At 39.6% G+C, this 25,142-nt stretch overlaps 1 protein-coding gene across 4 annotated transcripts in view; it reads right to left on the reverse strand.

Annotated features, from left to right (window-relative positions):
- The window catches only part of LOC119007296 (storkhead-box protein 2-like), a 61,786-nt gene that overhangs the window by 20,114 nt on the left and 16,530 nt on the right, over positions 1-25,142 (reverse strand). Inside the window, exon 1 of one of the 4 annotated variants that reach the window (XM_037076862.1) lies at positions 14,875-15,205. The exons of 2 other annotated variants lie outside the window; for them this stretch is intronic. The gene's annotated coding sequence lies outside the window, so the exon portion shown is untranslated. Of the gene's footprint in view, positions 1-6,280; positions 6,305-14,874; positions 15,206-25,142 lie in introns of those variants that run through there. One more of the 4 variants, XM_037076863.1, reaches the window with a different exon arrangement.

Consider the following 25,142-nt stretch of genomic DNA (forward strand, 5'->3'; position numbering starts at 1 on the left):
TCCCAGGAGAAAAGCTAACACATTGGACATTGAATGACTTCTGACATTAGGTATTACATCATCTTCTGCGTAAATACCACCACCCCAGTTTAAACAATAAAGAAGAATCCAAACTCTAAACCTTGAATTACTCCCACAATAAAATGCAGCCTAGAGGATAAGAAGAAGGCCTTTAGCCTCGAAGACTGGACCAGTCTCAAACTGGTGAAACAAAAAAACAAAAAAAAAAACAGGTGAAATTGAAACTGGAAACTAACTGGGTGTGAATTAAAATCCAACAGATGTTCAATAACTGACCCAGAAACCTTTGCAAAAGAATTCAAGACATTCTATACATGTTTGATGCCCATGCCTGAAGGCCTCCTGCCACAAGACCCAGACAAACCAGTCCCCTTTTCAGTAAGCAAAGGAAGTACAGCACCAGTTTAGCCAATGCAAGCTGGGCAATGCACTGGGGCTTGATGGCATGTCAGTAAGTGTGCTGAAGGCTGAAAAACTGCCACTATAATCCCTGTGCACAAAATCCAGCCTCTACCAGCCTGTTACCCTCACATCCATAATAATAAAGGACGTAGAGAAGCTGCTGCTGACTGCTGTTCTTCCAGGGGTTCAGAGGATGTAGTGCCTGCCTGCTTTACCTCCTTCAACACCTGGACTCCCAAGATCATTCTGTCAGGATCTTCACTGTGGAATACAGCTCTGCTTTTAATACCCTCCAAAGGCATCTGATGATCCAGAGGTTGTGGCAAAACCACATCACCTGCACCCATCAGTAACACTGCAGCATTACAGGGCTGTGTGCTGAGTCAGTCCCTGTACACAATTTAGACCACTGACTGCACCAGCCCATCACCCATCACCATGTCCCTCAAACACAACGCATCCTTGCCCTGCTGAAAGACAACCCCTCTGTTCTGGACTACAACAACAGCACTGAGCACTTCATCCAGTAGCATGAAGATAACCATCTCCACCTCAAAAGATAAAGTTTTAAAGTAAAAATAGGTCTCCTCTCACCTCAGCAGGACGGGTAATCAAAAATTATCATTAATTATCGATATCAACTGATATGAAACTTCAATACCATTGTATACTTTTCAGCCATATTCCCCAGGCCAAGGCGTGTGATCCAGGTGATATGCTAAAAAAAGTGTGAGACAAGTGAGACAAGAATGAAGTTTTTTTGTTTGAATGCCAGCAGACGCTTTTTTAAATGTTCCAAGAAACTGTTTGCAGAGTGCATAGCAATGAGATGATGTATCCACTGTATTTGTGGATGTATGACAGACTAATAAAGATGGATGCAAAGTATGATACGGGTTATTGCACCTTTCAGAGTTACTCGCACTGTGCCATATATGAGCCTATGGCAGCACTCCCACCTCTCACTTTAAGGTACCTCCCTCTAAACCTGAGTTGTGTCGGATGGCATATAGGCATCCCCTCCCCTCATTGTCTCATTAGCCTTATTCACAGTGCCCTATCAGTGTGCCAATCATTCATCTATTCTGCCTATCGGAGTCTGTACGAAAGTTACAGATGCGGAGAGTGGGGAAAGTTTCAAGACTCCAGCTGCAGGCTCTGATCCAAGTATCGGAGCCTGCAGCTGCAGTCTGTGTAAATGGAAAAGCCTGAGGCCCGGATCAGGGATGTGTCGATTTGATGGTGTTCACAGTTTGACAGCTAAACACATCCTTCACTCATCAGATAAAAGAGATATGTCCGGCACTTCGACCCACCTGTCCCCGGCAGCAGAGTCAGGAGGCCCCCGCAGTTGAATGGTGGTGATCATTTGACACGATTCAGAGCAAAAATCATTAACAAGAGACAGTAACTACAACTGTTGTTGTAGTTACTGTCTCTGGAAACTTGCATTTAAAAAATCACTGTGATGGTCAGCCCTCCCAACCGAGACTTCAGTAAACATTCCCCCAGAAAACAGCATCCCTCCTCATAAGTGAAAGCCAGACATGGTCTTCTGTTTACTAATGGCCATTATGTAATTATGTAATTCACAGCAAAAAAAAAAATAACTTTGACACTTTCAAGGACGTATGGTGGGCCAGGATCTCAATCACAACACATAATGATAACTGATTCTAAAAAAATCGACTGACACAGGTTCACATCAGTGTTTAAAAAACACTGATGTGAACCTGCCTCTTTGGGTTCCGCAGCGTCGGCGTGCTGCATGAATTGACACACACGAGCCGCTTTACTCCGGCACTGCTTGGTTCAGTGTGAACAAACAACGGTGAAAAAAGGCGAGCCTTCACTAGCAATGAAGAGGACGACAGATTTGGGCCTGTGACATCTTTAGGGGGCTCAATAGTAGAGCCAGTGCCCTGGAATCACCTCCATTGTCCTCCACTCAATAATGGTGTTAGTGTGACAATAGTAAAACACATTAAACTTTATTCAAATTACCTTCATATTTATCATACGTCAGCCTGCAGCTAAAAGATTGGTTTACATTATAATAATAGTTTTAATCCTGCAACTTTTTAACAAAACAACTAGAGACCATCTTGTGATAGGACTGCACCAGAACAAGAAATGTACAAGAAGCAATGATACTGTTCACTTGTTTCATCAGACTCACTTCTCTAACATCATCTGCTCCATTCCACCATTCACATTACAGCAGGAGTGATCCCATTGAAAGAAGGTCAAGAGGAGGATAACAAGAGGACAGAGAAGTTGTTTTGGCTATCTCCACTATTCAGGCAGGATAGTTTAGTCAGATTAATCAGCAGAAGAAATCGACAATCTTCCGACAACAAACAGCGACTGCTGGTGCATATGCTCACATTGACAGCAGAAACAGAAAAAAATCTGCTGCAATGAATGTATGAGCACATTCAATATTTGATACTGTCGCTGACAACCAACTTGAAGTGGTGCATGTGCATCTCATGAAATTTTTACTCCTGGTTTACATTGGTGTGCTTTTAAAAAAAATAAGACAGGGCTGAGAGGAAAGATGAGTACTGAGTTAGTTTTCTGTCGTCTAATGCTATGTTTTTATCAGCAAAATAGAGGCCACAAGCTGGATCATTGATACACAGTGACGATGAGTTTGAAATAAAGCCATGTAGAATACAGCAGAACCTTAAAAGCATCTCCACTTGCTGTGTTGATACAAATCCAACAGGTGACATAGTCCAACCTTGTGGTAAATCTGCAGCAAGCCATCTCCCTGACCTCCAAACCAGCTTCAGAGAGAAACAACCCTGATAAAAACTGTAATCAAAGCACTGTAGGTGGCTCACAGCCTCACACCAGCAACCTCTGAGCCCTAACATTATAATCCACCTCAGCTTCATAGAGTGAGGCAAATTACTGTAATTAATTTCTTTGAATTTCGTATTGCTTGAAATATGACCTAAATTGACAGGCTACCTGTGACTGATGGGGGATCGTCAGTAAACAATTATTAGTTTATCGGTCTACTCAACCACATTTCATATTATTGCTTCTGTTGTATTCACTGAAAGTTTTAGAACATGTAAATATCATTTATATCATTTTCTCACTACTCAGTTTTTATTGCAAAAAATATCATGAATGATCACTTTTCCTCACTAGACTAACATCTAAAACATATAAAATAAACCATGTGTATAAGAGGGGTGGAGTGTCAGAAGGTAGCACACAATGGATTTTTATTAATTATTAATATGATTATTATATTCCAACAATTACAATAATGACACCTTTTTATGTTTTATGATTTATTTTTATTCATTGTTACCTTGTCCTCGTGTACAGTATGTTTGATTAAATGTTCTTTATCTTATATGTTTTTATCTGTTTTCCTATCTTATATGTTTTTATCTGTTTTCCTATCTTATATGTTTTTATCGTATTGTGTCATATAAAATGTGCTGAATAAATAAACCTGTCTTGAGGAGATCGGGGTGGTGGCACTGCAAGTGGCTTTGCATGTTTGTGGTGTTGCCTGTTTACTTTTAGCAGACAGTTTTTGCATATCACGAATTCTTTATCGATTTCATCTGTCCTGTTTAACATTGCTGTGGCATCGCTTACGGTGACATTCTTCACATTCATGTCCGCCATTATCCCAATGAAAACTTCCTCTTCTTTGGCCAATCAACTTCCGTTTAAGTTTCCCTCATTCATGTGATAAGCGCCACAGTGAGGAGCCTTGAAGAAGCGGCACTAAGAGGTCAAATTGGCAGGGAAATCAGTTTAGCGCACCTTACTTTTTGAATTTAAATATTGATATTTGGCGCCAGCATATTGATACACTGATCACACGAGCAAGGAAGACGATATGGTGCCATATCAATACTTTGTCGCACCCCAAATCAGCATGTTAACATGGCTGGTGTGAGAATGTTTGATAATTTAAAAGGCCCCTTACTAGTGAGCAAAAAAAGGTCTGCGTATAAGGATACCCAAAACATTAGAGTGTGCCTGCACCATTCAGAGCTGAGAGTACTGTGAGTCATCATATTTCCAGATGCCTACTGTCAACATCGACCACATCAGCCCTGTGAAAGCACGCGTACATGGGGTTGGCATTGGCATTAAGCATCGATTAAGCCTTTCTTGGTCCATCTCTTTCTTGTTTCATGAAGCCCTCTCATGGGTGTGCAGGCAGCTCAGTTTCTTCAGTCCTGATATTGTTGTGTTAGGACAACAACACTGAAAACATTGCTGGATAGTTCCATTTGCCAAGCATGCTCTGAGTTGCTAACATATATCCATATATTGATACATTAGTATATTCAAAGGGCGCATTATAACTAAACAACCGCAAAATTAGCATACACACAGACGGCACCCTGGTGGTCTAAAGGCCATGTCCACACGTGCCAAAATAGCCTAATAGGCTCAATATCTTCTGCAGCACGAACATAAGCATATAGTCCGCCATTGTTGTTGTTGTTGTTATGAGACGTCGGGGGGTTAAGAGGTTGAAGGCTAGAGGTCGAGGGGTGGGGCGATGGCGTCATTGATACACAAAGTATGCGGATTCACTGCCCACGTGAGAACACAAGGGCGATGCAAAACATGTTCGTTTACATACAAAAGCGTTTCTCTGTAGAAGGCTAATATGGTGCTTTGGCCCTGTCCTTTCTTTGTAAAATTCACACTTCCTGTTAATCTGGGCCACGTGTGAAAAACTGGGGGTACTGATATATTATCGGGTAGGTTCTGGAGGCTCCATACATCAGGCACTCTGATGTTTCTCAGAAATGTCTTTGTGGGGCCAGTCCTATGGCTCTTTCAATTAAGTCCTATGGCCACCAGACTCTGATAAGGTTATCTCTGTTTATATACCAAATAAAAACAGGGTTTGCTCTGAGAGATCCTCCCATTCACAGCAATGCAGCGGATGGGGTGTCGGGGCAATTTGTAGATGTGAGAAACAACATAGGGCAGATGGTGATAACCATACTTTTCACTGCATAATGGGTGACTGTTAGTGTTCCTTCCACTCATTTTCTACTGATTTTACTCTCTTATGCATCTGAACGGATGACTATGCAACCTGAGCTAGTCCTTTAAGATCTCACTCTCAGATTTCACTCTCAGTATTACTTAGATTTGGAGTATTTAGCATCTTCTTCAATTCAAAAGTTCTAAAAAGGGGGAGAAAATTGACCTGCGGGTAAAACTGCAGGATTCAAAGAGCTCAAATAGCAGAAACTGTTCACCAAATTCAGAACTGTCTGCCCTATAAACCAAATCCCTCTGACATTGCTGTAACAACATCCTTCGGGTAGAAAACTGGCATCTCATTCCCACTGTGAAGATATTAAAAAACACTGCAAATTTGTACATCTCTGCTGTCATTTTTCAGCCATAACTATAACATGTAAATATATATTGTCAAACACAATGGTCCAACCTATCTGGCATTTCTGTTCAGCTTTTTAATGTGCTATATTGCTTTGTCAGCATCTTTGATATATCCACACAACAGCAACATTTATGCTAACTTGCTAGTTTGCTAGTTTAGCTCTCCAACCTTATTTTAGTGAAAGTGTTGTTATTGTTGATATATGAAAGCATTAAACATGCATTTTAGTTGAATTTGTATACATTGAATTAAGAAATACAGTCCAATTATATGAAAGATGGAAAATGTCTAACTCAGGGGGTTTTTACCCACCGAGACAAGGCAAACAACAACAACATTAGAGTAAAATGCAGGACGGGCAGTCAGGCAAACCTACCCTCTTCAAGTGTGATATCAACAATTAATAACAATATTAATATTAATATTAATATTACTCATATGTGCTACCTTGTATTGCCAGTGAATTGCTCTGTTGTCCATCTTGCTAACATTAGCTGAGCTGGGCAGTGCATTTCTTCTCTTTCTGTTTCTTGCTCTCTGTTTTCTTTGACTCTGTGCCTGACCGGAGTGAGAGAGTTAAGTATAACTTTCATTACGCTTGATAAACGCTAATGGGCAGCTGTGTTTATAAAGTGCAGCTCTAAAAGGATAAACATGTCATGCATAAAGAGGCATAAGAGGTGACATCAGAGATTAGCTTACTTTCTACCAAACCTTCTTTGGCTAATGTCATGTTGCAGGAGAATAAAGTTGATGAGGTGCGACTCAGACACACTAAACAACTAGGCTAACTTGTAACATCAGAGATCAAGCTCTTGCATGGCGGACAGGACACAGGACTCTGGTAAGAGGAGAGGAGGAGGACTCAAATGCAATCAGGGTAGATGGACAGTGTTCAGCACGTCACATGGGAAATACAAACAAAGGAACAGTATACAGTATGTCCACATCGCCACGAGAGGTACAAATATCCTTGACCATTTGTATTTAAGGCCATTTGGACATCTGTTGTTTACCAAAACCTGTGGCTACCCAAACTGTACCTCTGTGACGGTCCACATCTAGATGATGATGTCTGTGTGTTTTTCTCAATGTGTTTCCCCAAGTGTCTAACTGTTAATCTAAACATGTACCCACTGACTGTTTGTAATCATATGGATGCTGTTATAATGTTTTGTGATTGGGCTCCTGACCCCCATACAAAAGTGACAAAGTTATGTTTTTCAGTTAAGTTATGTTTTGGGTTACATAATTACATAATAGTCATTAGGGAAACAGGACGCTGTCCGACTGTCTCACTCACAGGGAGGAAAGTTGTTTTGTGGAGGAAAGTTCAATGAAGTCTTAGTTGGGAGGGCTGACCACCGCAGTGTTTTTTTTCTAGACAGTAACTACAACAACACAATAGTTGAAGAAGATAAACACCTGGTGAGTTAAACCTTTCTGCTGAAGGCATATGCTGTTTTTTGGGCAGAATTGTGACGAAAAGTCGGTAGGAAAGACGGGATGAAGGACACTTCTCCATGTATAACTGCGGTACTGTTTTCCTCATATAAGTTGTCAAAGACACTGCCAGTTAGTACACTGCTGTTGTTTGGTCCTGAAATGGTGCTTTGTGGGACACTTATCTTTATTTTGTTGGATGGTCTATTTAGTTATCACACTGAACACCATCAGATTGACATGCCCCTGCACCTATCTGCCAGCTTATCCATTCACACAGGTACAGTTTGCAAATGCTGTGCCTCTGATACCACCACTGAAGGTGCATCAGAGCAAAATTACACCTATCATCGCATCTGAGACTTTCACACAGAGGTGGATATGGAGAACTGGCACAGGATCTCACTCTCAAAGGGCAGTGTAAATGGGGCTACTGTGAAAAGGTAAGTTATTTTATAGAGTATTGTCATCTTAACAGTTGCTATCCTGCCCATGATGGAGAGTGGAAGGTTCAACCAGCAGAGGAGGTTATCAGTTATAGTTTTAAGAAATGTAGTGAATTTGAGACTGAGGTAGTGCAGTGTTTCCCACACAATCAGACTTTAACTGCAGTGGTGGCAGTCCAGCTGGGGTGCCATAGAGCACGCATACTCGAGACTTCCGCAGACCAAGCCGGCTAACTTCTGGTTTTCAAATTTTTTGGGACCAAATTGCCAAGATATGACAATCTGACAATAAAATAAATAATTTTGCAGCAGTTGTGAGGCTTTTATAACAATTTTACAGATGTATTTTTCACATTGTTAGCTTCTTTAGTGCATCACATGACGATGTAATTACACAGGTTGGCCACAGCCAAAACTGACGCTCTTTGGGGGGGGGTTGATCTCGACGAAGAGGTCAAGCCCTCTGCAGAGGAAGTTCTAGTCAAGCCAACTGCATTAAATAGTCCTCCGCCTCTTCTTCATTGGTTTTACCGGCAGACTAAAAACCACACCACCATCCACTGTATCGGAGCATATAACATCATGCTATCCACTGACGGTTGCACTGTCTTGAGTGCGTGAGAATGGGACACGCTGCTCCAAAAAAAGAAAATCTGTATGTAACGGCCAATGATTGATATTGGGATGGACCACCACAAATAAATGAATATGTGGGAAAAACTAATAGTGTGTGGATTGCCACATCCCCGCTGTTAGTATGCAGTGGAAGGATAGAAGATTTATGCCAATTTATGGAGTAATTAGAGATGTTGAGTATGTTTCTATAAGACTTTGATTGTCTCTTGCAGTAGTGAGTCAGGGTTTTGAAGGAAGAGCCATATGTAATCCACATAAAGACTAATTTTATGGGGTGAATTTGGTGTCTGGATTCCTTTGATGCAGTTGTTTTGACAAATGGCTGCAGCTTGTGGTTCAATGAAAGTGTTGAAGATGAAGAGAGTGGATATCTTTGCCTTGTCCCCCTGTGCAGTGTGAAGCCTTGTGATGTTAGTCCATCAGTGAGTACAGAGCCTGAGGGTGCTGTGTACAGAATAAAATGATCCCCCAAAGTAAAATTATTGCATTGTGTGTATAAAACATAACCATTTTAATCTGTGGAAGACTTTTTCTGCATCTCATGACATGATGATGGTTCCTGTTGGTGTCTGCAAGAGTTACTGCATGAATGTCTAGCTTTGAAAAGGGTGGTTTGGTCTAGGTGGATTATAGTTGAAATTATTTTTATATTCTGTGAGTAACTAGATTGTAGTGGTGAATCTTTGTTGGATTTTAGAAGCAGTGAAACTGTGGCCATGCTCATGTTTGCTGGCATTCTTGAATTTTGTTTTATTTTAGTTAAAAGTCTGTTGAATAGTGGAACTAAAATCAACCAGAAGTGTGAATAGAACTCAGCTGGGAAGCCATCAGGACTTGGTGCTTTATTGTTGAGCATGAGCTTGAGGCCAGTGGAGTTCAGTCTCTATTTTTGGTGATTCAAGTGTGATGATTTTTTCCTTACTAAGTTGTGGTGAATTAATGCTGTTAAGAAGTGAGTCATAGAATCGTCATTCTAATTGTCATAAATCATGAAAATCTTATTACCATTACACTTACATTGATTCCACCCTCACCTCTCCTTTCCTCTAAATTGTGTCTCTTAAATGTGAGATCACTGTCAAATATATCATTTATCTGTCAAGATCTGATACTAATTTTGTTTGTTTGTCACAGAGTCATGGCTTACTCCAGGTGAGCTTGTCCCTCTCATGGAAGCCACTCCCTCAGGTCACTCTCAGGAGGTGCTGGGGTTGTTGTAATTCGCAAAAGTGCCCTCAAGTGTTCCACTGTTTCAATAGGTCCGTACTCATCTTTCATTCATTTATCAGTGAAATTTCTGATCTTTTTTCTCACATTGCCCCAAAATATGACAATATTCTCATTCGTTCTCCAACCATCTGTAAATAGCCCAACTCATATTAAAGACCAAAGCCTAGACTAAGGTCACTCCGCAGGTCTCTGTATTTCCAACCCTGTTACAAAAGAATTTCCCCTATCTGATGACGGTGCAATAATGGTTGAAACTGATCTACCACACATTTCTCCTTTCTTCTATGAAGACCTAAACCTGCTCTCATCATTATTCCAACTCAGCTCTTAAAATGAGTTATTGGTACTATTATGCCACCATTCTCTTGAAGCCCCACAATTCTCCCTGAAAATCAGCCAGATCCATCAATCTTTCAACATGCAAATGTCCAGCCACTTAACAAAAAAGCAGAATCTAGATCCTTTAGTCCAATTACAGGCTGATCTCTAGACTCCTATGTCTTTCCAAAATCCTTGAAAAGGTTGTTTTATATCAGCTACTCCTAACTAGACCATCCTATTCTCACTGACAGATTAAATGAATGGGCAGAGGTTTCTGTTTCTGCCCTAAACTGGTTGTCATATTTAACAAAAATATCCTTCAGAGTCTCTCTCAGCAACTCATTCTCCTCCTCAGCCTCCATCCCCTGTTGTGTCCAATCCTCTTCTAAATGTATTCATTCCACAAGGCTACATTATTCGAAAGCTATTAAATCACAAGTAAAAGATCTGGGTGTCATAGTTAATACTAAGTTGAAATTTGACATGCAAATTAATCACATAGTTAAATCAAGCTTCATGCAACTCTGCTTCATCTCCACACTCAAATAAATTCTCTGTACCTCTGACCTGGAGAAAATCATCCATGCCTTCATTTCATTATGCTTAGACTTTTGTAACTCGTTATATTTTGGTATCACTCAGTCCTGTTTATCCTGCCTTCAACTAGTCCAAAATGAAGCTGCTTGACTCCTCACAAGGTCAAAAAAGAGGAGCACATTACCCCTATTCTCGCCTCCCTACACTGACTTCCTGAAAGCTACAGGATTTATTTGCTGATTGCAAATAAAGTATTAAATTGTCTCAACTCCCTTCATACATTGTAGAACTCCAGTCCACATTTCACACTGCCAGAGAGCTACGATCATCTGATCAAAGACTTCTGTCTGTTCCCAGATCTAGGACTATATTGTATGGACAGGGCCTTCTCTAAACGCTGCATTTAAACTCCAGAATTCTGCACCTCCCATCATTAGATTATTTCCCACTTCTGACCTTTTCAAGAGTTGTCTTAACACACACTCAATCGCCTTTAGCTGTACTTAATTTATTTTCATTTTGTTTTGTTTGTCTCTTTTTGTTTTATTTTTGTTTTCCTATGTGTGCTGCATAGCATTTTGGATCATCTGGGTGGCTAAAGTTCAGCTAAGTTGAGAGTTAACTAACCAGTACACCAGTAACACTGGTCTGCTCTGAGCACCATAGCTCTCTCACTTTCTCTCGCCAGACCACTCACACACTACACACTGCCTTATTTCTTAAAAGAGCCATGTGACTATACAAGCCAAAATTGGAGATGATGCATGACTCCCAGACTCTAAAACAGTCTTGCATTATAATTCCATTTTGTGTCAGTGAATTAGAATCAATTAGAATATCTTGTCATTGCAAAATATTTAGGAGCACAGTGACCCAGCAAAGACTGACTTCTCTCTCATACATATTATGCAAATGTATTGATTGCCCTGATGCAACCAATTTTCACAATTTTTGTGTAACTGGATAATTAATGTCATAGCCTCAAAACAGACAAATTGCTTGTGCCTCTACAAACGAAACAGAAATCAGATATGAAGCTGATGATGGCAGCTGTGGCACATGTCATGGCCAATTCCAGACATTCTTTACAGTGGAGTTGGTCTGGATTGTGAATAGTCGCGGGGTTTCACAAATGTGCTGACTAAGCTTGACTCAGTTTGACTTGGCATGTCGGTCTAGTACAGCAGGAATGTGCATTTCCATTTCAAGAAGACTTGAAGTAATGACACCTTGTGTTGAGGAGTCGTTAAATAAGAATCTGTAAAAACTAATTCTCTCTGCAGTCATTATAAGAACATAGTTAAGGGCTACTTGAGCACTGAATGGGCATGTCATGTTACTAAGCACAAGTAAATCAATTGTTAATTAGTAATTTGCTGATTGTTTGAAATCAGTTGCTTGTCTCTCTTCTGTGAAAGTTTTTATATTGTTTTTTGATAAGTCATTGATGGTTCCTTATGTGAAAGTTTTTATGCTGCTGTCTTGGCAAAGTCTCCCTTGCAAAAGAGATTCTAAATATCAATGTAAGAATTTTGAGATACAGTTAAATAAATCAAAATAAATAAATGTTGTTGAAGAACTAGTGCTAATTCAGTATTTATCACATTCTCTATAAATCCCTCACAATGAAAGTCCCCAGTTAGGAAGTAATGTGATGCTTATGTTATGACGCAGCACATTGAGGAAACTTAGGGTTTTCACCAGCAGAAAATTAACATGACTTCTGAAACAGTTGAAAGTGAACATGAGTTACCTGCAACAAGCCAGGCTGAAGTAAATTATGATAGCATAAAACCAGAGGTGGAAAGGTAACATAATCAGTGGATCCGATGATTGGTCATGGATTGTTAGTTGTGGAACAAAGTGTAATTCGCTGGAACACTGTAACCTTCCCTACACCCGAAGAAAATTATAACTATAACTATAAAAACAACTGAAACTCAGAAGGGGCAGGCAGTGTCCTCACAAGAGGAGGTCATTAAATATTACCTATATTTTTGTACCCCACTGTTTAACCCAAGACATTGCCATTGGTCTCCAAGACCATATTTTGCCGACCTCAACCAACCTCACTGTTGCAGCCAATAATAGTTATAAAGAAGGTGCATCCCAATACTTTGATTTAGCATGTTGCTGATATAAAATAATATACACATCAATCGTGTGGGACTCATTATGCCCAACTGTAGTCTATAGTTAGCAGAGCATCTCACATGGGAGATGGTTCTGGATAAATTTCCTCTTTAGCGAGAAAAGACAAAAGATGAATAGTGCTGAAGTCAAATGAGTCCACCATGCTGAGTAAAATCTGTGGAATGTACCTTTAACTTTGTGAAATAACATCCAGGCTATAAAAAAACTTACAAACAAAAAAAAAGAAACCTGCATTCATGAACCCCAACCACCCCTAATGCTACTAGCACTAATACTGCTGTTTTTATTTTCTACAACTACTACTACTTTTGTAGAATTTGCATCACCATGAGTATTTCAAGTCCTACTTCAAGTCAACTGCTAATGCCATTAATACTACATAAGACTTGGCAATAAAGCAACAGCAATATGTACTGGTTCTATACTTTTCCTCAACAGCACTAAGAAATTTGATAAAGAGAAAGTTTCATGGTTGCAGTTGAAGATAAAATATGTAAGATTTCTGCATTAAAACATCTAAAAAGTATGTGTTGATGTGTTGAATGTTTTGTTGAGTTGTGTACTTACATTATACTGGATGTTTGTTACAATTGTCAATTCAAATATGCCAGCAGCAGAAGTCACTAATTGTGTAATTCTGTAAGTAATTATTTATTTCAGCACTCTCACTGCCCACCGTCTATTTCTAACATGACAACTGCACAGTACAGCTCTTTACTATACTTCAGTTTTTGGCCACATCAAAGTGCAATCATTTTTACTGGTTGAATATTATTTATACCAACAGACTAATCTATTTTCTAATTAGCTTGAGGTGTACTAGCCTATACAAGCAGTGTAAAACAGACTACGTCAGAACCCAGAATTAAAGCATAACCCAAAATGATATATTTTAGAGGAATTACACATTTCATATGCTTCTAAATCTGATAGGCAACTTACACATGGCATGGTGAGCTTTTAATGTATGTTCTGCAATTTTATTGAATGCTTATTTTATAGTCAGCATTGGCAAATGGCCAGGAAACACTACAAACACATTCAGTGGTTCAGAAAGATCAAAATGAACCTTCAAAATAATTAATTATTCTTGCTCAATGTTCTGCATCACTTATAGATGTTTCCCATTGCAAAAAACAATTGCCACACTAGACTGGAGAGGCGCTACTCTAATTACGGCTTTGTTTGCACTGTTATGGATCAACAAGTTCTCCCTCAGCTAAGGATTGTGATGGCTAATAACCATTATATTATATTGATTATAGAGTAACAAGTGAGTAGAGTAACTACTGCATTGTTCAAACAAACAGAAGACTACAAAAAGAGAGAGATAGAGATAGCGAAGCAGAGTGATTCAGGATAAGATTTACAGAAATTATGTGTAGTGATAGAGCAGCCGTTCTCAAAGTTTTGATGCTTAAGGGCACAGGAAGACCCATGAACTTGTTTTAGGAATTGTGATAGGCCTCATAATGGTATTTAACATTAGAAATTCAATGCGCACCGTATTCACATGTTGGCAGATAAGGAAAATCAACCAAGTCCCCCAATGTCTGATAAAGTAAGACTAAGAGCCCTTTTGTCATTCCTCACATGGCAGATTTGATGCAGTAGCCCAGTAGGTTATACAATGAAGGCTGATGAGGATGAAATTACTGAAACGGAAAGGTTAAATATAACGCATGCATCTCATGACACGTTCAGGGGCCGTACGGAATGTTTCTTAGGCCACTGACTGGCCCATGGGCCACACTTTGAGAACCACTGTGATAGAGAGACCATGAGAAAAAAACTGGCGGCAGAGGAAGGACAAAAGAGAGGAGCAGCTGTTAGAAGCAGAATGGTGAGTGAATACAAAGAGGGAGAGAGAATATGAAAGTGAGAGTAAGAGGGAGAATGATGAAACATTGATCATCCATGTCTCTCTCACTGCGGTGGTAGTAAACAATCAGCCAGCCTCCTTTGTCCAAAGCACTAAACCACACCCCCTCCTTTTGTCATGCGTTCCCTCCCTCTCTCACCCGCTCTCTCACCCTCCATTTCGATTGCATTCAATAACTCTAGCTTTTATAAACCTCCACTTTCACTCCTTTCTACAGTATGTCTGCATCTATCCTGCTTTTCACTTGTCTCCTTCTCTGTCCCTGTGGCTCTTTCTGTAGAGATGTGACCCTATGTTGCTAATGCTAACTAGCAACTGCTGCTAACAGGCTATCTAATGAAAGAGTAAGACCAACAGAGGACAGACAGACAGTGTGACAAACAGACTCATACCTTTGTTGGTAGTAATCCACTTTCGAGATAAAAAAACAAGAAAAAGAATCCAGTGAAAAAGCCCAGGACAGCTTTTGATGGTAGCAAAGCTCCCTCGCTCCCTCTCTCTCACACACTAGTTCATCCTCTTTTTTCTCACACACATCTCTGCTCTCTGCTCCCCCCCCCACTTACTCAACACACACACACACACACACACACACACACACAAGCACACACACTCAACCCCCCTCACTCTTTTCCCACTCACACACAAATGAGCATTCAGTCAAGAGCTACCCACAATCCCTTGCACCACACAAAGACAAGGGGGTGTGACCAATCACACACTGCCTCACTCTGCGCCCATGTTTTTTCCCCTCCCTCACTGTGTAAAGCCCACAGACATACAAACTTGTGGGCGGGCTGCCAAAGGGTTGTCATGACAACGCATCCCCAGTTGCTCTTCGTTGCTATCACTCATACATTCACACACACACTCATGCAAACACAGTTTCCACAGTCTTTTCCTTTTAAATATCTCTGTAGCATGTCTCTGCTCTGCTATAGACATCTCCTCTTCACTGTGTCCCTGCATGTGTGTCTGCACATGCTCGCTTGCTGGTGTTGCAGTACTGCAGCTGGGTTCTAGTGTGACCCAGTTAGAACATTAAGGCTGGATGTAGGACACACACACAAACAAACACACGCATACAGACACACAGCCAACAGAACATTCCAGAATTATTGCTATGAAACAATGCTTATGTAACAGAGCAGTTACAGAATTATCCATTTAAGGTAGTCAAACGTATTATAATTATTCCCACACAATGCTCACTGTACAGTTACACATTGGTGACTCAGATGTTATTAAACACTGATCCTACTACAAGTGTATCATTTGGTATATAGGACAGTTGTATAGTGACTGTAGTGTAAACAGAGTACAGTAAAGCTACATCTTAGTGCAGGCCTATTCAACTGGATCCCTGTGAGCCAAAAGTAGTCTTTTAATGACCTCACCTGACTCTATGATCACTTTCTTAGTACGCATATTAGGCCATTTATTAGGTGTGTCAGTGACTACGCACAAAAGAATCTTGTTGCATTTAAATGGTACATTGTTTTTTTCCAGTACTCACAGCGTTTATTTTTCAATTGTGAACCAATTAACAAAATAAATAAGTGGAGAAAAAAATTAAAGTAAATTGTTTTATGACATTTAAATTCCAAGCTTTATAAGTCAAAAACATGTCTGGCCCATTGTCACCTAGTACTTTGCGGTCCTTTACACATATGGTGTGAAGGGCCAGTATTAGCAGTTATAGTAATGCTTTAATAAATATAGTAGGGCTAATAACTAGTAAGTCAGTTGCCTGCCCAATGCTGGGATCAGCTTGTCATGCTAATAGGTCATATATCAACGTGTTGATTTGTTTGTGTTGAATGAATGTGTTGCAATGTATGTGCGGTGAAGAATTATCAACCAATTACCATTAACCAACAGTTGATTTTCTGCTTCTTAAACATTCCCAAACAGAGGAAAGCTGGATAAAGTTATGTTTTGCAATTCAAGAGGCACTATGCATACAGCAAATAATGTAACGATTACCACCCTTGAAGCAGGTTCTAAGTCATTGAGGAAACACACTGATTCTGTTTGGTTCTGACTCCTGGTGGTATCATGATTTGAATCAGAATCTATTTTGCAATTCAAAGTCCATTTTCAATTTCAGTAAACACAAAAGCTGACACTTTTTTCAGGACCCTTAGTGAACTGTGTGCCAAACCATTTGCTTGTGTTTTAAGTTCACTGAACTTCAATTAGAAGAATCATTGGCATTTCTCAAATGGGAAAAAATGGAAACCATCTTTGCGACACGCATGTTCTTGTTTCCACCCCGTAACTACTCAATATTCATTACTTTATTATTACATCAGAACTCAGTACACATGGGTCAGACCACACCCATCTTCAAACTCAGCCTTCATTTTGATCTCAATTACACATCTGTGAAGTTTCTTGACAGGTTGAATCATCCTTCATACAAGCCGATAAACCCAACAAAGAAGAGGAGGACTATCTCAAATCAGTTGGCTTGACTGTAACTTCTTCTGCAAAGAACACAGCTAGCCTCATCGTCGAGATAAAGCCCCCACAAAGAGTGCCAGGCCTTGAAGACAGTTTTTGTCATGGCCATGCTGTGTCATTCATTGTCATGTGATGCACCGGGGACTTTATCCCAAAAGCTACTGTGAAAGACGTGTTTGTAAATCGCTTATAAAAGCCTCACAACTCCTTCGAAATGACTCATTTCAATGTCAGAATTTGAGCAATTCAGTCCAATACAACTTGGATGAGAGATGAGCCATCCAGTTACATTTTATCCCCATTCAAGTTAGTTTGCCAAAAGTTAGCAGACTCATTTAAGTCACTTCAAAGGTAGGGGTAACGCCGCTTTTTTCCAGATTCCTGCCGGTCAATCTGATTGAATTATAATTTGGTGGTCATGGTGTCCCTAAAATGAACAATGACTCAACTGTGGAGAATCTAACTTATTTTAGGGGTTATAACATGGCTATATTCACAAAGTGTAAACATCTATATTGTCCTTGGGGGTTACCAACCACTGTGAACGGGCTGAACTGGCCCACCGGTGGGCCTACAGGTGACATATGTTTGAGAAGGCCATATATAAGCCTACTGTACATTTTAATAGCATTATAATACAAAACACACAAATGCTATAATTCCGAGGTGCAGAACATTTTGTCTTTTCCGTTTCATGCCCCAGTGGTATGCATGGTGAGCCTGTGGTCAGTGCTTTAAGTGGGCCTGTACTGACCAATAAAACCCCACATGTCACGCAGAAAAATTAAGCAACAGCCTTAACTCTAGATGACTTGTTGCTGCTCCAACCTGTAAACATGGATAGAGAAAATAAAAACCAAGATGTTCTATGATGCACACAGGTAGGCAGTGTGTCCCAGGCATGATAGGTCAAACAAAGCATGAAATACATTAGCAGCACCTTGCTGACATCCAGCCCACAGTAAATTTGCTAAATATTAACAGATTGGAAATCTTTCATCTTGCATCAAACTAAGGATCCTTAAATACATAAGTTTATTTCTATCACAGTATGATTTATAACTCTGTCACATGAATGTATGGTGTGTGTGTGTGTGTGTGTGTGTGTGTGTGTGTGTGTGTGTGTGTGTGTGTGTGTGTGTGTGCGTGTGTGCGCGCGTTTGGGTAATAGAAAGGGACAGAGAAATGGACAGAAATAGCCTCAGCCGCTGCAGGCCCAGGACGGATGGGGGCCGGCCCTTCCAAACCAGGCCAGGGCTTTGGACATTCTGATTGGTCAAAATGCAATGAGGGAACAGAGTGCATGTGAAAAGAGAGAGAATGTCAATTGCGAAAATGCATGCCTGTGAGGGAGAGAGAAACAAAGAAAGAGCCAGTTGGATTGAGGAAAAGCCTTTATGTGCATGTATGTGTGTGTCTGTGTTGTATCATTTGGAGGAATAGGGAGGAGACTAGTGCAGTGCACTAAGTGAAACTAGAAGTAAAAAGGAACTAATTTAGAACAGAGCAAAAGACAAATTTCTATTCTACTGAATGAATTCCAAATATATTCTTGTGCAATTAAACTGACAAATTTAGATAAAGTTAATACAACTAAACTGTAAATAACAAAACTGTAGCTGCACTGAGACACATCAGTAAAGGAGATCATTGTAAAAATGGGGAGAGAAGGTCCATGGCTAATGCCCACTTTCCTAATTTTTTCACTTGACAGGTCAAGCAATCGCAATTGGGTGATCGAAGCACGACCTCGAAAAGAATTAAATAATCTAAAAACACTTCAAGTCGTCAGTAAAGTGCAGGACGACAAAGCAGTAAATTAACAAATAGGGAGAACCAAAACCTACAGAACTACAAACTGATTTTAATGTTGTTTAGTTTAGTAGTATAGTGTTGTACCTAATTTTTTAAAATCAGTATGTATTGTATTTCTCAAATATATTTAGCAAAAATTAAAATTTGTGTGGCATCTATTGTGCTTCTCAAAAAATACTGCTAAAAATACTTTAAGCATTTCAATATAGTGCAAAGCTGTGGTGTATTAAATAGCCGACACAGTGTGAGATTGTGTGTTGGTGTGGAGACAGAATGTCAGAGAGAGAGAGGAGAGCAAGGAGACTATGAAAAAAACTAAGCAGATTAAATTACTTAATGTGACTTAAGTGACTTAACTCATAGCAAAACTGCATGCCTACACATAGAGGACACAGGTCAGGTGAATTTCTCTATCATCTTTTTTATTACATAATCATACTATACACAACTGTTTTGCATTTAAATTATTTGGAAGAGTTTGATCAGTTGTGTAGCTAAGAAGGATTTCTTTGGTGATCTTGATTAGCATTGCCACTACTTCTGTATTGTGATAATTTACGTACTGTCTGAATGACTTACTGTGCTGTTCCGATGCTGTGTTCAAAGTGGAGGTATAAAGAAGAGAGATTTCATTGAGATTTCAACATAACCATAACTTATAAAAGGAATTATAGCTGCGATATCTATCTATCTATCTATCTATCTATCTATCTATCTATCTATCTATCTATCTATCTATCTATCTATCTATCAAGTTATCAAGTCTAAACCTACTTCATTGTCAATAAAAAAGAACTGAATGATTTACTATCAAAGCACTTTTCATTTACTCATCACATATTTAACTTAGCAGTAACTGCACATAGGCTTACATTGCGCAGTAAGAATTAAATTACAAGTAAAAGCATATATCCCAATTTAACCCAACACAATTTCGAGGAATGAGCTTAAGTGCAGAAAAAAAAATGTAGAGAAGGTAGATTTAATCCCACATCAGGGACAGCTAGATTGTTTCCAATGTAGACTCATTTATGATTTCTCAAAAAAGCCATAATCTGCTATCTTACAGATTCCTACAGATTCCACAATTCCTGTGCAGTTTCAGATCGCAACAGTTCAATATAACCTCCCTATTATATAAAACTATGCCTATGTAGTATGATAACCTATTCCTATTAGCTCAGACATTTCACTATATAATTATGTCTGTATCTACTCTCCATTTACTGATTGAACAGACATTTGCAGCAGCAGATAGCTATTGGATGTGTGCTGATGACATTATTAAACACTCTTCCACCTTGGTGGATTGGTCTCTGGACATTGGTAGGACTGAAATTGCCTACACAAGTAGTCTATGAGGGGGTAAGAGCTCTAATTAGAGCTGGTGAATTTCCAGACAAAATCCACTGGTCCAAGAGGGGATACATTGGAAATCCAAGGGTATATATGCAGCCCAGAGGAATCCCTAAGGAATTTAAACCAAGAAATGAAACCAACAGCAGTTCATCAACAATAATAACTGGAACTGTACTGCAGCTACAGTTGCAGGAAACTAGTCGAATGGCATAGCAAAATCATCAAGCCTTAGATTGGATGTTAGCTGAGAGGGGTGGAGTATGTCATATGTTTGGGAACAATGCTGTACTTATACTCCCAATAACACTGCACCTGGTGGAACATTATTTGTAGCCAAGACAGGAATTTAAGATAATTCGGGGAAGGAGGAATGGTCATGGGATTGGTTAACCAGGACACTGAGGAGCCTTATTGGCAAAAATGGGAATAACCACACTGGCAGTTCTAATTATAATCTCTCTTTTCGTTTGTTGCATCATACCTATTCTGAGAATTGTTCTTACAAAGGCCTTTGTTTGACAAATGAACTGGCAACTACAAGGATAGCGGAGGTTAAGCTCAGTTGATAATCGAACAACAAGGATTGTTTCCTATTCCTGGTTACTTGAAGGGCATGGACAATATTCAGTGAGATCAGAGGAATCAGAAGAAGTGGCAACTGTGAGTAGGACTGATGAACTCAACTGCCACACATGAGAACAGTGTATGAGACTGCCAATGACTTCTACACTCTTTTTACTTGTATTTTGTTTAATATTACAGTGGGTTGTAGTTTACATAAATATTTGTATTTCATTTGTAACTCTTTTAGCATTTATATTGATAAAGCTAAGCTATGATAATCCTAATTGCCATGTCACATGAATTTTTGATTAGTGATGGTTATTCTGATGTCACTTAATCTGAGTAGAGAATTCTGGTTTAATCATTGATCTGTTATATCTGATCTGATGCGTTTTTGATTTAAACTCAGCTTTTAAAACCACATGTTTCTGCCCTCTTCCTCCAATACTAGTTTTCATGCTTGGCAAGACAAGGGTCTGATTAATATCAAATGTCTCGATAAAAAAGGGGATCTTCACTGAAGCTTTCCCCTTGGTTTGACCTCCCCAGTCAAATTTCTTTTTCAGTTTTTCTCAAACTAAACACTTCATTTAATCTAAATATCCCCACTGCCCTAATCACCCTCCGCAGACCAAGGTTGACTCACATCTTGCTTTGGATGCAGTTTAAAAACACTCTATTTAAATAATATATGATCCCATAGACTCCCTCAACTCTGACCCAGCAGCTAATCTGAAACAGACCTGGGAACAAGAAATTGGAATGCTCATATTAGATACCCAGTGGGATCAGACCCTCAACTTAGTCCACTTCTCCCCTATGTGTGCTAGGCATGGTTTAATACAATGTAAGTTCTTTACAAAGTACATTATACAAATGCCAGACTACCAAGAATATATCCAGGTAACAGCAACACTTGATAATAATAGATGCTGACTATCACCTGCAAACCAAACCCATATGTTCTGTTCCTGCACAGTCTTAACAGCTTTCTGGCAGCAAATATTCAACACGCTTGGGACAGTTTTAGGTGTAAATCTCACTCCTGAATCTCTCACAGCCCTTGACTTGAATCCTTTATTTATTCAGGGAAGGTCGATTGAGAGCAGACTCTCTTTTCAAATGATGCTTCCAATGAGTACAAAATACATAACTACACATACACAATATGCTCATAAATCACAATTACATTCAGACTGGAGAACATTTAACAACAGGCATTTGAAACTATCTAAAGAAATAAGTTAATATAGTTCAAGAGCACACTGTAAGTCATTCCACTTCTGAAGGGCACAGACCTGAAAAGCAGTCTTCCCCAATTTAGTCCTTACATTGGGAATGTTAAAAATCAAGGACTCTTGTGAACGAGTGTGCCAGTTGCAAGTTCTAAATGAGATTAAACTGGTGAGATAGTCAGGTAAAACATGCAGCACGGCTTTGCAGATAAAAATCATGCAGTGCTGTTCCCTCCTTACAGATAAAGATGGCCATCCAACTTTGTCATAAAGAACACAGTGATGAGTTCTAAACTCAACACCTGTAATAAAATGAGGGCTTCAAAGTTGAGACAGCAGCATACATGTAGATGTCATCCACATAATGTAGAACAGGTAAAAAAGTGACTTGAACAAGCTGTTTTCTACAATTTAAAGTAAAACAAGCTCTGTTACAATAAAAGAATGATAATTTACTCTTTAGTTTTTTAGTATTGGGCCTCATGCCACATGGCTCAAACAAAGAAAAGGCCTCTAGGGAAAATCAAAAGCCTAACTACGAGGGCCTTATCAACATGTGGAGTTTAAGAACAAAGGAACCGAACCAATGGCCAAAAGGTGTGAAGAACTGTAACTCAAGGTGTGACACACCCCCAAAACTTTCACCTAGTCCTTATTGGCAGCGGGCCAGAAAACTCCGTCAGGATAACAATGACGTCACTCAGAGTTTAAAGGTCAGGAGACTCCACTGCACATCGTATTCCCAGGGTAACGTGATGCTGTGAAGAGACTCTGGTTTCATTATCACTCCGCACGCACATGTAGTGATAGTCTTGAGTTGACACATTCACTGCCGCCATTTTTGAATTCCAGGTATATGATTCAGTTGAATCGGAATTATCACCTCGGAATCCATGTTCTCGCTTGACTTCGCCAGGTCACATTCGTCACTTCCTGTTGTCTCTCCGATGAAATTTCCCCAAGTCACGCCCACTAGTTTGTAGTCATCTCTGTAGGACTCCCTATATATTTCAATTGACAATCAATAATCAATATCGATTCCCAACATTAGTTAGTTCAGAGATATCAATTTCTTAAAGACAGCTTATCATCTATCCAGATGCCTAGATGTTTGTAATTGGAAACCCTTTCAATAGGAGCCCCAGTCAATGTAGAGATACTTCTAGCCCCATCCACACTGCTGTTTGCATGCGGGGATCCTGCGCCAATTCTCTGCATCCTAATCTGCATGAAACTTTCAGATCAGCCTCTGGAGGTAGTATCAGGGCCGCATTATTGGTGAACCGAACCAGTGTGAACGGATAAGCCAGCGGCGCGGAGCAGGGGCGTGTTGATCGGACAGTCTGTTAACTGACTCAAAATAATAAAGAAAAAATTCCGACAAGGCAATGTTACACGACCAAACAAAAGTAATGTAGTAACTGTAACTGTCTTTACCAACCTATTTGAGGGAAAAAAAAACCCCAAAGCTTAGCCCTTTTTATACAGCAACGCCGCTAAGCTTGAATTGGCTGCGTTGCTGTATAAAAAGGGCTACTGTCTATCAGAAAAGAAGGTGACAATCTTGTGAATAACATGCATTTTGTCTTTTTGTGTTTTAGTGGTAATTTAATTGTAATTGTAAGTGACAATATTGTTGACAACTTTAGTTGTTACGGTCAAAGTGTTGTGTGCAGATCTGTAGCCGGACTGGTGAAGATTTAATGTTAAAAGTAGATAAAAACCTTTTCACTTGACTGTTAACAAGCAGTTTTCCACACAGTTGGAATAATTCCAGTTATAGATGTTCAATTAAATCTATGCATCAAAGCATCAGTTATAACAGGAGCAGCTAGTAGTAAAAGATGTGGATCCAGCTGATCAGCACCAGCAGACTTTTTAGGACCAATGCCACACAGAGCTTCAAATACTTTATGACCGGAGAAGGGCCTAAACAAGAAACTAAAGGGCCTAGAGCTAACTGAGATGGTAGGAGCATCACAAAATGAGTCAGCCAAAATTCTCAAATATACTACCCGCAGTAACAAAGTGCTTGTTAAAGTGAAACTCTTGCCAAAATGCAACCTAGGCTTTATTTATGAATGTGTATGAGTCAAACCTTCGTGTAAATGCATGATTATGATGAAAGAGTCATTTTAAGATTTACAGTAGTTTTGTTTTCAGGCAAGCTACTTTTCAGTGGAGTGCAGTCTTACTCTGGCATTAAAATCGCTATTTTTAAAACACTAACAAGGCTCGACACAACATGAAACTTTGTTCGTAGTATCACCAGGGTCTCTACACATGAACACGAGCATTGAGAACATTGTTTGTGTACACACAGTTTACTAAAAAGATATTTTTTGGACAAGTCACATTAGCAGTAGCATCTCGGGCGCGCCACCGTCATGGCAGACAAAAAGTGTCGATCCCCGAGTGCAACCAAAAAGGTAGGAGGTCCACCATTACTCTCCTTCCTGTTAGGTCGCACTCGGGAGTCGACACAAGAGTTTCACTTTAAAGGCACCACACTGTTCGGTTTGCCAGAAATTTTGGAAGAGTCACTAGTTAGTGTGACAATTAGATAAGGTCTTAACAGTCTTCAAAGATTTTTCTGGATTTCCACAACATTCGGACACGGGAAGACAGATAACAAGATACTTTGGCCTTGGCAAGACACTGATTGTGCTGCTGTTGAAAATCCTGCAAATTTTTTGGGATCCATCCATCAGCAGCATTTAATTTCCATTAACCAAGGGGCACATCCTGGCCTTTACAGCCCTGCTTGCTAGAAGCCTCATTTTATTTAGATGGAGGCATAGTCACCAACAGTGTTAATTTGACAGCAATTTAACAAGTGGGTGATTCTTCTCAGATCAGATCAGTCCTTAATTACTGCCTCCTAACTAAAGTAGGTGAGGTTTTAAACAACGTTCAGACAACCATATATAGAATCTGAATGACAGTCTCTCCCTATAGTTTTAATTTTCAATCATGCCAACTGTGTTGACAAACTGCGTGAGTCCCAACTTAACATCCTTACATTTGAGTCTTTCCTTTGATTCTTATCGTCAGCCATTATAATACAGCACAATTGGTTTCGTAATGACATTAAATTTTGAAAATGATACTACAGTGTATCAGTGGATTCACTGTGAGAAGCCAGGCGAGATCTCACCCACTCCCACTCATCAATGTCAAAATAAGAGATCCAGTCCATGAGAGAACAGAAATTAGTCTCC

Source organism: Acanthopagrus latus, chromosome 18 (genome assembly GCF_904848185.1).
Source record: "Acanthopagrus latus isolate v.2019 chromosome 18, fAcaLat1.1, whole genome shotgun sequence".
NCBI lineage: Eukaryota > Metazoa > Chordata > Actinopteri > Spariformes > Sparidae > Acanthopagrus > Acanthopagrus latus.